This window comes from Bos grunniens, chromosome X, assembly GCF_055505025.1.
Source record: "Bos grunniens cultivar Pamir isolate PY7600 chromosome X, Bosgru_T2T1.0, whole genome shotgun sequence".
In the NCBI taxonomy this organism is placed as follows: Eukaryota; Metazoa; Chordata; class Mammalia; order Artiodactyla; family Bovidae; genus Bos; species Bos grunniens.
Window position 1 is genome coordinate 85,740,186 of NC_141194.1, and position 10,170 is coordinate 85,750,355.

General features: G+C 43.9%; 1 long non-coding RNA gene across 1 annotated transcript; it reads right to left on the bottom strand.

Annotated features, from left to right (window-relative positions):
• Positions 1–2,585: 2,585 nt before the first annotated feature.
• LOC147340809 (uncharacterized) lies at positions 2,586–9,239 on the bottom strand. The gene is made up of 3 exons (XR_015158771.1): positions 9,145–9,239; positions 7,492–7,615; positions 2,586–2,794 (listed from the first exon to the last, which is right to left on the bottom strand). It is a non-coding gene; the product is annotated as an uncharacterized LOC147340809 (long non-coding RNA).
• Positions 9,240–10,170: the final 931 nt, after the last annotated feature.

A 10,170-nucleotide genomic window follows, 5' to 3' on the forward strand; every position in this document is an offset into this window, starting at 1 on the left:
AGCAGTCAGGTGGTTGTCTTTTTTTCCAGGGGTTCCAAGAACGGTCTGTGGTTAAATGTCACAGGCTCAGGCAGAGCCAAAAACTTGCTGTGGCATACTGGGCAGAACAGGGAACTCTTCAGGACTTGGGCTGCTCGATCTGTGTTTGACACAATCTGGGAAAGCCTGACTGGGCGAAATGTCATATAGTTGAAAGTGCAAGAGAGAAGCGGCAGCCAGAACACCTGGGTTGAATCTAATTCATTTGGGCTAGTCGCTCCCTTTCTTGGGGGCTCTGCTTTCTTTCTTGGCATCCAAAAGGATTTCAGTCACTGACCTCTAAATTCCTTCCTAGCTTTAATAGATCTTGAAAATAATCAGGAATATTGGTGTGAAAAAACAGGCCTTACAAATGTGGGCTGCAGTTTGGAATCCTGCCTGTCTAGCTCATTTGTCTCATTCTGTACCATGTTGCAGACTTCCCAGGTGGCACTAGTGGTAGAGAACCCACCTGACAATGCAGGAGACATAAGAAACGCAGGTTCAATCCCTGGGTCAGGAAGATTCCATGGTATCGAAAAGAGTCAGACATGACTGAAGCGACTTAGCACACACACACTCATACCATGATGCAGTAATGAAGAAATTGCTCCAATGAATAGAGATATAAGCTGATTCATTTCAGGCTAAACTAGTCCCAAGTGCATGAAGGATGCATTTTCCTGATTTCTACTGGCTGCATTTCCTCACACCTTTTATAATCCTTCTTTTTAGTAAACATGTATTGAGGGCCACTCTGTGTGAGGTAGTATTTACAAACAAGCATTGTATAGCTAAAATTTCACAGACAACGTGTATTTCAGGTATTAGAATGCATAAATACACCTCCCTTATTTTGCGGAAGTTGACTGTGTGTGCTCAGTCACTCGGTCATGTTCAACTCTTTGCGACCCCAAGAACTGCAGCCCACCAAGATCCTCTGTCTATGGGATTCTCCAGGCAAGAATACTGGAGTGGGTTGCCATTTCTTTCTCCCGGCTATCTTCCCAAAGCAGGGATCAAATACGTGTCTCCTGTGTCTCCTGCATTGCAAGAGGATTCTTTACCACTGAGCCACTGGGGAAGCCCTTAGAAGTCAACTAGTGCAAGAAATATTTAAGTCCCTGATGCTGAAATTAACATAAAATAAGTATAGACTTTATTTCACGAATCAATATTTGAATAATCAAGTAAACAAACAAATCAGACCTGAAATCTGAGTGATATAGGCCAGTGATGAGCTTTTGCAACTCCAGGCAAGTGATTTAACCTCTCAGAGCCTTTTTCTTCATATGTGTGATGCTATTCGAAGTATCCACCTTGCAGGGTGGTTGTGAGGATCAATGATGTAATATGTATGGAAAGTAGCTAGCACCCTGTCTAGCAAGCAAGCCACTCAATAACTATTTGCTCTAGGGATTTTTCCCCCTTTTCAATTCTGGATATTCGTGTTTTAATCCTAAAGCAGAAATCAAATCTATCCCAAGTGGGTCAAGGGAGCCGATTTTCTGTGGACTAGAATACCCTTTTACTTCTGTAGCCTCAGGTAAAACTGACATCCTGTCCCGCCACAACATTGCAGGAGTGTTATTAGAAACCACATACTTTCCTGCAGGGGAGGAAGAAGAAAGGAAAGAAAGAAAACCAAGCATCTGGTACATGTGCAATTGATTTGGAGATGTGGGCAAGCTGGCAGTGTGTAGTTGCTCTTTTCCTGAAGTGCAGCACTGTCAGAAATCAATATGCTAAAAGCAGTTTTGGAAAGCTAGCTCGAGAATCCCTGGGGGATTCTGAGAGCTGTTGCTGCATCCATCCTAGCTCTGTGGAAGTCCTCTACCCTCACCTGGTACTCTGTTTGTAAGATAAGCAGTCAGGGCACTCTTTACTCCTTCCCTGTTACAGAGAAGATAAAGCTATTCCGTCCCTTGTGGACAGACCCAAGAGTTTTGAATCATTGTTCTAGCAATAGAGTCAGATTGAGAATAGAAGATTGATTTCATTTGACCTGAAATTATTAAGGGATACTGATAATAACACCCCCTCTTGGAGCAGGTTAAACAGTGTCCGGGGCCAGGTGAATTTGCATCTCTTCTGAGAATTCTTGAGGGGAAATATGGCAGGAGCAATCAACTTGCAAATTTATACTTAGATCTCAATCTACATCTGAGAATTATAATTTTATTGGTGATAATAAAAAAAAATAACAGCTTTCATTTATTGAGCAGTTATGTGCTAAATTATCTCAACCCTGTGGGGAAACCAAGGCTCTGAAAGAGAGAGGATAAGTAATTGGCTTAAGGTTCCACTGGTAATAAGGCGGAAATAAGAAGGGCAAATTTCCAAACCAGGTCTGTCTAAATGCGGATCCTGACCAGCTACACTCCACACCACCCTGCCTCTTGCCCAGAGTTTTATAGGACTCGTGGCTTATTCCTGCAAAATGACCGTCTATGTTTGGAGGACTCATTTGTGGACAAGAGCACAGTCTCTACTGTTTGAAACTGGGACGTCGAGAAGCAAATGAGCCACACAGGGTTTGAGCCCAGGACCTCAGCCTCATGATCACAATAATTTAATCTTCTGAGCACTTGGTTCTACCTCCTATCATTAAAGATGGGTAAGCTTTTCACTTGCTGCTTCAAATCAGGATGTGATTTAGCTGTTTCAAGGACTCATTTGGCATAGCTGGCATCTGTTTTCAAAACACTTGGGGATTGAATATCTTCAGAGCAATTCCTTCTTGGATAGGGTTCTCCGGATATTGATGGGTTTGTTTCTAAGGAAACAGAGACAGAAAGAACAAAGGAATAAGAGACAGGAGACCCCACTTTGCCCTTGGATTGGCCCCTAGCATGCTAATAGCTCATCTACACCAGGGGTTCCAAAAATGAATGTTTTATAATCAGATTTTTAGTTTATCTCCATGCATCCCAGCCTCTTTCCAGAGCTTCCCCGACTTGGCGCTACCTTTTGTGGCAGAACCTTAACTTCAGGGCCACCCTGTTCCTTCCCTCCATCTCTTTTCTTCATCAACCCTCCACCTATTCTTTCATCCAGATTTTATCTCCAGATGCGCTCCTTCTCCTGTAAGGGATACTCAGCAGGACATGCACATGACCCATACAACTCATGATATACTATTAGTCCACAGCACAGTTATGGATTCCATTCCTTTCCACATTTGACATTTCCTTTATTCTGGCTTAGAAACTTGCAGGAACCATATGTAGAGCAAGGTACAATTCATCATTAAGGCAAGTGAATAATAAGATGCAGTGACTTGCATAAGCCTCAGCTGGAAGCTTTCTGTTTTCACCTTTGGAATGGGACATCTCTGACCCCGCATTTCCTGGTTCTTCAGAGGTGTGTAGAGCACAGTGTTATGTGTTTTTAATGCTTTTGTATTTATTTATGTTTGTCTGTGCTGGGTCTTTGTTGCTGCACTCAGGTTTTCTCTAGCTTCAGGGAGCAGGGGCTACTCTCTAGTTGTGGTGGGCACGCTTCTCATTGCGGTAGCTTCTCTTGCTGCAGAGCACGGGCTTTAGGGCACGCAGGTTTCAGTAGCTGCAGCTCCCAGGCTCTAGAGCACTGGCTCAACAGCTGCGGCCCATGGGCTTAGTTGCTCCACAGCACATGGGATCTTCCGGGATCAGGGATCAAACCTGTGTCTCCTCCATTGCCAGGAGGATTCTTTACCACTGAGCCACCAGGGAAGCCCAAATGTTATATGAACTTACTCATGTGAATGAAGAGTGAAGGGATCCACTAAAGAAAAATCTAATTGGACTTTAAAATGCAAATACAGTACAGCGTAGTGCCTACAGTTAATTATAGTTAGTTAATACACAGTACCTGTATTGCGTACTTGAACAGTTGCTAAAAGGGTAGATCGTATGTTGCATTATCTCCCCCAAAATAAATAAATCAAGAAGATAGAAGGAAGCTTTTGAAGTGATGGATATGTTTATGGCATTGATTGTGGTGATGATTTCACAAGTGTATACATATCTCCAAAGCCATGAAGTTACACACATTAAATAGGTACAGTTTTTTGTATGTCAATCAAAGCACAATAAAGTTGCTTAAAGAAAAAAAAAAGCAAACATAACTGGGGAGAGGGTACCGGGGCTTTCTCTGTATCATTTCTTACAACTTGCATGCAAATCTACAATTATCTCAAAATAAAGTGTAATTTTCCAAAGCAAATAAAAGAAGCTCTTCATAGGATTTAGTCAGGAGTTCCTAAGAGAAAGAGACCCATGGACAATGGGATCCAAAGACTTCTGTTTCCTTCAAAGGTCAAAGGAGCTCCAATTCTGAGTGCAGAAACAATGCCCTTATTAACATTCAATTGATTAAAGGTGAAAGACTCAAAACAAAACCAAAAAATACAGAGAGAAGAATGAGATTATTTCTCATGGTGTTGTTTATTCTCTTTTTTGACCTTCAATGTGATGTTTTCTCACTGCAATAACTGAAGCAGCCACATCATCTGATTAGGATGGTCAGGTCAACCCCAAACAGGAGAGATCTCCCCAAATGGTGATTCTTTAAAAAAGGGGGAGGGGGCGGATTTATCAGTCTTCTAGGGCCATTTGTATCCTCTCCCAGCCCTGTTGGCCTCTCTCTTTTTCCATCCCATCACATCATCCAAAAATTGGATTTCGTCCTATTTTCTATAGAAGACAGACCAGGCTTGCCTGGAAAGAACACATCCCTGGAGAGATTAGGCTCTGACTAATTCTCATTTCTAGCATCTAAAGGCAGAGGATTAGATTAAAAAATAAATAACATAATACTGTGCTCCAACTGCACTGTACACAAGCTCCCTAATATATGGCATTTTTAATGGCGACTGGCCAAGGTGGTTCTTAGAAACGGATGGTCAGTACTATATATTGGTCAAAAGGCCCTACACACCTAGGAAGAGGACAAGAGAAATAACTTAGATTTAAAGCAGAAAAATGACTTCTGGTTTTTCTTCCTGTTCTGATGTAAACATTCAAAGTCATACACTTCACATTAAAGTCTGTGCAAGTTGCGTGGATGGGAGGGGAGAGAAATACTATTTTGTTTTAGCCAGCACCTGAGGCTAAAGGTTCCAGTAACTACCATTAAGCAGGACAAGCCTGGGTTTTCACTTCTTATTCCTCCTGATGCCCCTCCAAGTTCTTTCACTGCTCTTCCCATCTTTTTTTTTTTTTTAACAAATATTTATTTTTATTTTATTTAATTGGCTGCACTGGGTTTTAGTTGCGGCACACAAGATCTTCAGTCTTTGTTGCAGCATGCAGGATCCAGTTCCCCAACCAGGGATGGAACCCAGACCCCCTGCAGTGGGAGCAGAGTCTTAGTCGATGGACCACCGGGGAAGTCCCACTCCCTTCTTTTATCTTCTGTCTCTTCCTAACCCTGTCTCCTTCGGTTGTTCCTTTTCCCCTGGCCCAGAAAATCACACTTCCTTTCAAAAGTGTTAGTCGCTCAGTCGTGCCCAACTCTTTGTGACCCCATGGACTGCAGCCCACCAGGCTCGTCTGTCCATGACATTTTCCAAGCACGGATACTGGAGTGGATTGCCATTTCCTTCTCCAGGGGATCTTCCCAACCCAGGGATCGAACCTGGGTCTCTTGCACTGCAGGCAGATTCTTTACCGACTGAGCTATAAGGGAAGCCCTAAAGGAAGCCCTTCCTTTCGAACTCAGCCTAAAAATGTTCAAATAGTGCCACCTGACCTGAAAACTCGGCAGATATCATCATCAAACTCTCATCTTTGTCCCCTCGTGCTCTGTGTCAGCTTCCACTTGTGGGGTGAGACTTCCCAGCTACTCTAGCCCATGGAGTAACTCATGTTAAGCTGGCTATGTTGTGGCTAATGGAGGGAAGATGGGGAAACAATGGCATGTCTGTGTTTAGGGGACTTCCTTGGCTATTTTCCAACCCTACAGAAAAGCACGGGCTTCTCTGGTGACTCAGTGGTAAAGAATCCACCTACAATGCAGGAGATGTGGGTTCGATTCCTGGGTTGGTAAGATCCCCTGGAGAAGGGAATGGCTACCCATTCCAGTATTTTTGCCTGGAGAATCCCATGGACAGAGGAGCCTGTCAGGCTACAGTCCATGGGGTTGCAAAGAGTCGGACAGGACTGAAGCGACTGAACACACACGCACAGAGAAGCACAGCTGCAATAGGGTGGCTCTGCCGTTTCCCTGCTTCCCACCTTCCTCACGTTCACATGCCAGGATTCTTCCCTATCCCTCTGGGCAGGTGAAAAAAACACCTACTAAAATGACTATTGCTTCTTAGATTGCTATAATCATCCTCGAGAGCAACATTTGAGGTTTATAGAGGATGAGAGAGGAACAGTGGAAGGGAGAGAAGTGGCCTTCTCTGCCCATTCAGCCAGTATTACACAGAAGGCTTCTTTTATGGAGTCCCTTTCCTTCCTGTAGTGACAAATGAAATTAGAAGGTGGAGGGAGGGTTTTTAGGGAATCAGAAGAGATGCTGAAATCATGTTTCAGAGATTTAATTTTTTCCCTAATCAAAGACAAGTCGAAATGGTGACTTGAATCCCAAGTAAGGCCTGAGCATGTGATGAGAAGAATAGAGCCAAGCTCCAATACCCAATGGGTATTGTCTGGGTAGCACTGTAGTGTGATGGTTGAGAGGAAGAGGCTTTGAAGTAAGGGACAGCTGGTTCAAATCCTGGCTCCTTCCCTTACTGGCTCCACTTGTGCCCTTAATCTCACCTCTCACCCACTTAAGGAGACCACTTCAGGAGTTCTCACCTCTCTCTTGCATCAATAATGTCTTCCTCTCTACATGCTACAGTATCTACCAACTAAAGTCCTCCATTCACCCCACCCACATCCCTCTCCAGGTTCTGCCGCACCTCTCTTCTCTCTATTACAACAAAATTCCTTGAAAGAGCTGCCTATATTCACTGTCTATAATTCTTGCTTCTCTCTCAAATCATCTTCAATTAGAGGTTTATCACTCCATCGAAATAGTTCCTCTCAAGGTTTTAATGAACCTCCATGTTGTCAAATCTCAGTCTTCATCTTGCTTGACATTTCATCAGCATTCTAAACAGTTGAACCCTCCCTCCTCCTTGAAACACTGGCTCCCCATGGCTTCCAGGAACCATTCTCTCACCACCTACCTCACTGGCTACTCTGACCTAGTGCCTTTTGATTTCTCCTCTCAGTCCTGACCTGGGACCATTGGAATAACCCAGAATTCAGACCTTGGGCAATTTCTTCTTTTCATGCTCTGCCCCTAGGTAATCACATCTGGTCCCATAACTTTACCCTAGATACATTGAAGATTTCCAAATGTGTATCCCAGTTCAGACTTCTCTCAACTGCAGATCCATCTACCCAACTGTCTATTCAGCATTCCCTCTTGAAGATCAAATAGCCATCTTAAATGTAACATGTTCCAACAGAATTCCTCCATTCCTCTTTCACAAACCTGATTCTTCTCCAATCTTGTCCATCTCTATCGATGGCAGCTCCAACCTTCTAATTGCTGAAGTAAAAACCTTGGGGTCATTCTTGACTCCTCCTTCTTCTCCCACATTCCATACCCAAGACCTCTGCAAAACATACCAGACTTTTCTTCAAAATCTGACCGGTCTCCCCATCTCAATCACTGCTGCTGCTGCTAAGTCACTTCAGTCGTGTCCGACTCTGTTCGACCCCATAGACGGCAGCCCACCAGGCTCCCCCATCCCTGGGATTCTCCAGGCAAGAACACTGGAGTGGGTTGCCATTTCCTTCTCCAATGCATGAAAGTGAAAAGTGAAAGTGAAGTTGCTCAGTCATGTCTGACTCTTTGCGACCCCATGGACTGCAGCCCACCAGGCTTCTCCGTCCATGGGATTTTCCAGGCAAGAGTACTGGAGTGGGGTGCCATTGCCTTTTCCACTACCCCCCTAATCCTGGCCACCATCATCTCTCACGTGAACTACTGCAACTGCTTTCCAGCTCATCTCCTTGCTTCTGCCTTTAGTCTCCTAAAGTCTGTTCTCACTCAACACAACAACTTGAGTGACTCGTTTAAAATTTAAGTTAGATCACATCATTCCTCATGGAATATTCTCCCATGACTTCCAATCTCACTCAGAGTAAAAGCTAAAGGTCATATAATGCCCTGTAAAGCCCTACATGATTCAGCGCTCCTCCCCTACAAACGCTCATTCTTACTATTTTCCAACTTTACTCCAATAGCACTGGTCTCTTTGCTGTTCTTTAAACATCCTACATGGTTTCCCACTTTTGGGCCATTACAGTGGCTGTCCCTCTGCCTGGAAAATTTTCTCCCTGGACATCCCCATGAACCACTCCCTTGCTTCCTGTAGGTCTTTGCTCAAATGCTATCTCCTCAGAGAAACTTTGGTGTTAAGTCACTCAGTCATGTTGCGGCCCCATGGACTGTAGCCCACCAGGATCTTCTGTCCATGGAATTCTCCAGGCAAGAATACTGGAGTGGATTGCCATTTCCTCCTCCAGGGGATCTTCCCGACCCAGGGATCAGACCCAGGTCTCCCACATTGCAGGCAGATTCTTTACCATCTGAACCACCAGGGAAGCCTTACTCACTTTATTGTTCCTCTTAACAAATATCACCATTTGCTATATTACAATTTTATTTGATTCATGTCTGTCTTTTTCCAATGTAAACTTCTTGGGAGTAGAGTGTTTGTTTTATCTACTGCTCTTCTCCTTAGCACTTAGAATAAAGCCTGCATAATATTCAATTAATATTTTCTAAATGAATGAGTGACTGGGTAAATGAGTCTCTCTTCCAAGATTCTTCCACACAGAACAAGCCCTCAATAATACTTAGGGTAAAGCAGCTGCAAAGAACTGATCACTCCAAAACAAAACAGATCCACATTTCAGTGAAGAGTAGCCTTTGTATCAAAAGAAATGTTGACAACTCTACACCCCCTTTTTATGCATGATCCTCATACTTGGAAGTAGGGATACGAATCTTTATTGTACAGATGAATAAAATGATGAGGCTCAGATAATTTAACATTTCCAAGGACACCTAGTTGGTAAAAATTCACCAGCTCATCCATTCACTTGTTCATTTCCTTAACAGTTACTGAGCACTTACCATCTGCCAAGCACAGTTCTAAACACTAGAAATACAGCAGTGAACAAGAGATATGAATTTTCTGCCCTTCGTGGAGCTTAAAACTCCAATGGAGTAAATGATGCTATGAGCAAAAGATGCTTAAATGCTGTTTCATTGACTTGATTTATTGCTAGTGGGTCAGCTGATAGCCCTAGAACCAGTCTTTTTTTAAAATGAAGAGTCTCACATGGAAGATGTGGTGTATCCTGGTGCTGCTGGTATTGCTGGTTCAGCGACTACACTTTGAACAAAGTCTAGTGTAAATACACTCTCTCAAGCAAATAGGAACATCTACTTGGCCCCTGTCCTTTCATACAACACAGTCTAGGCAGAAGGGCTAATTACAGCATGTGGAGCAAATTTCAAGTTACCAAGACTTGGGATTTCCTGACAGGTGTGTTAAACAGGGCACTGGGAACTCTAGAAGCAGAGATGCAGCTGAGCAGGCAGCATCAGGAAAGTAAGACACAAGGTTGCAAGGCCATAGCCATTGCAGCATTCCAGTTCCTGGGGGAGAGAGGAGGAGGGAAAGGACTGGAAAGAACAGAGCAAATTCCCAGTTACAGAGGATTCATGCCTGCACGCTAAGTCGCTTCAGACTCTGTGACCCCATGGACTGTAGCCTGCCAGGCTCCTCTGTCCATGGAATTCTCCAGGCAAGAGTACTGGAGTGGGTTAGCATTTCCTTCTCCAGGGGATCTTCCTGACTCAGGGATCGAACCTGCATCTCTTATGTCTACCTGCATTGGCAGGCAGGTTCTTTACCACTGGCTTCACCTGGGAAGCCCTACAGAGGATTATCAAGGCCTAAACAGAAGCTCAGGGACAATAGGCAAGAATCAGAACAGAGAGAGAAAATAGGGGCTTAAACTCGGGTTGAATATAGAAGTCATCACCAGAGTGTTATGGCAGGACTTGTCTTGAATCTGAGCATTGAATTAGAGACCCTTAAATTGCTGGAGGGCAAGGTGGGTCCCATAGATGGGGCAGACCTCATTGGGCCTA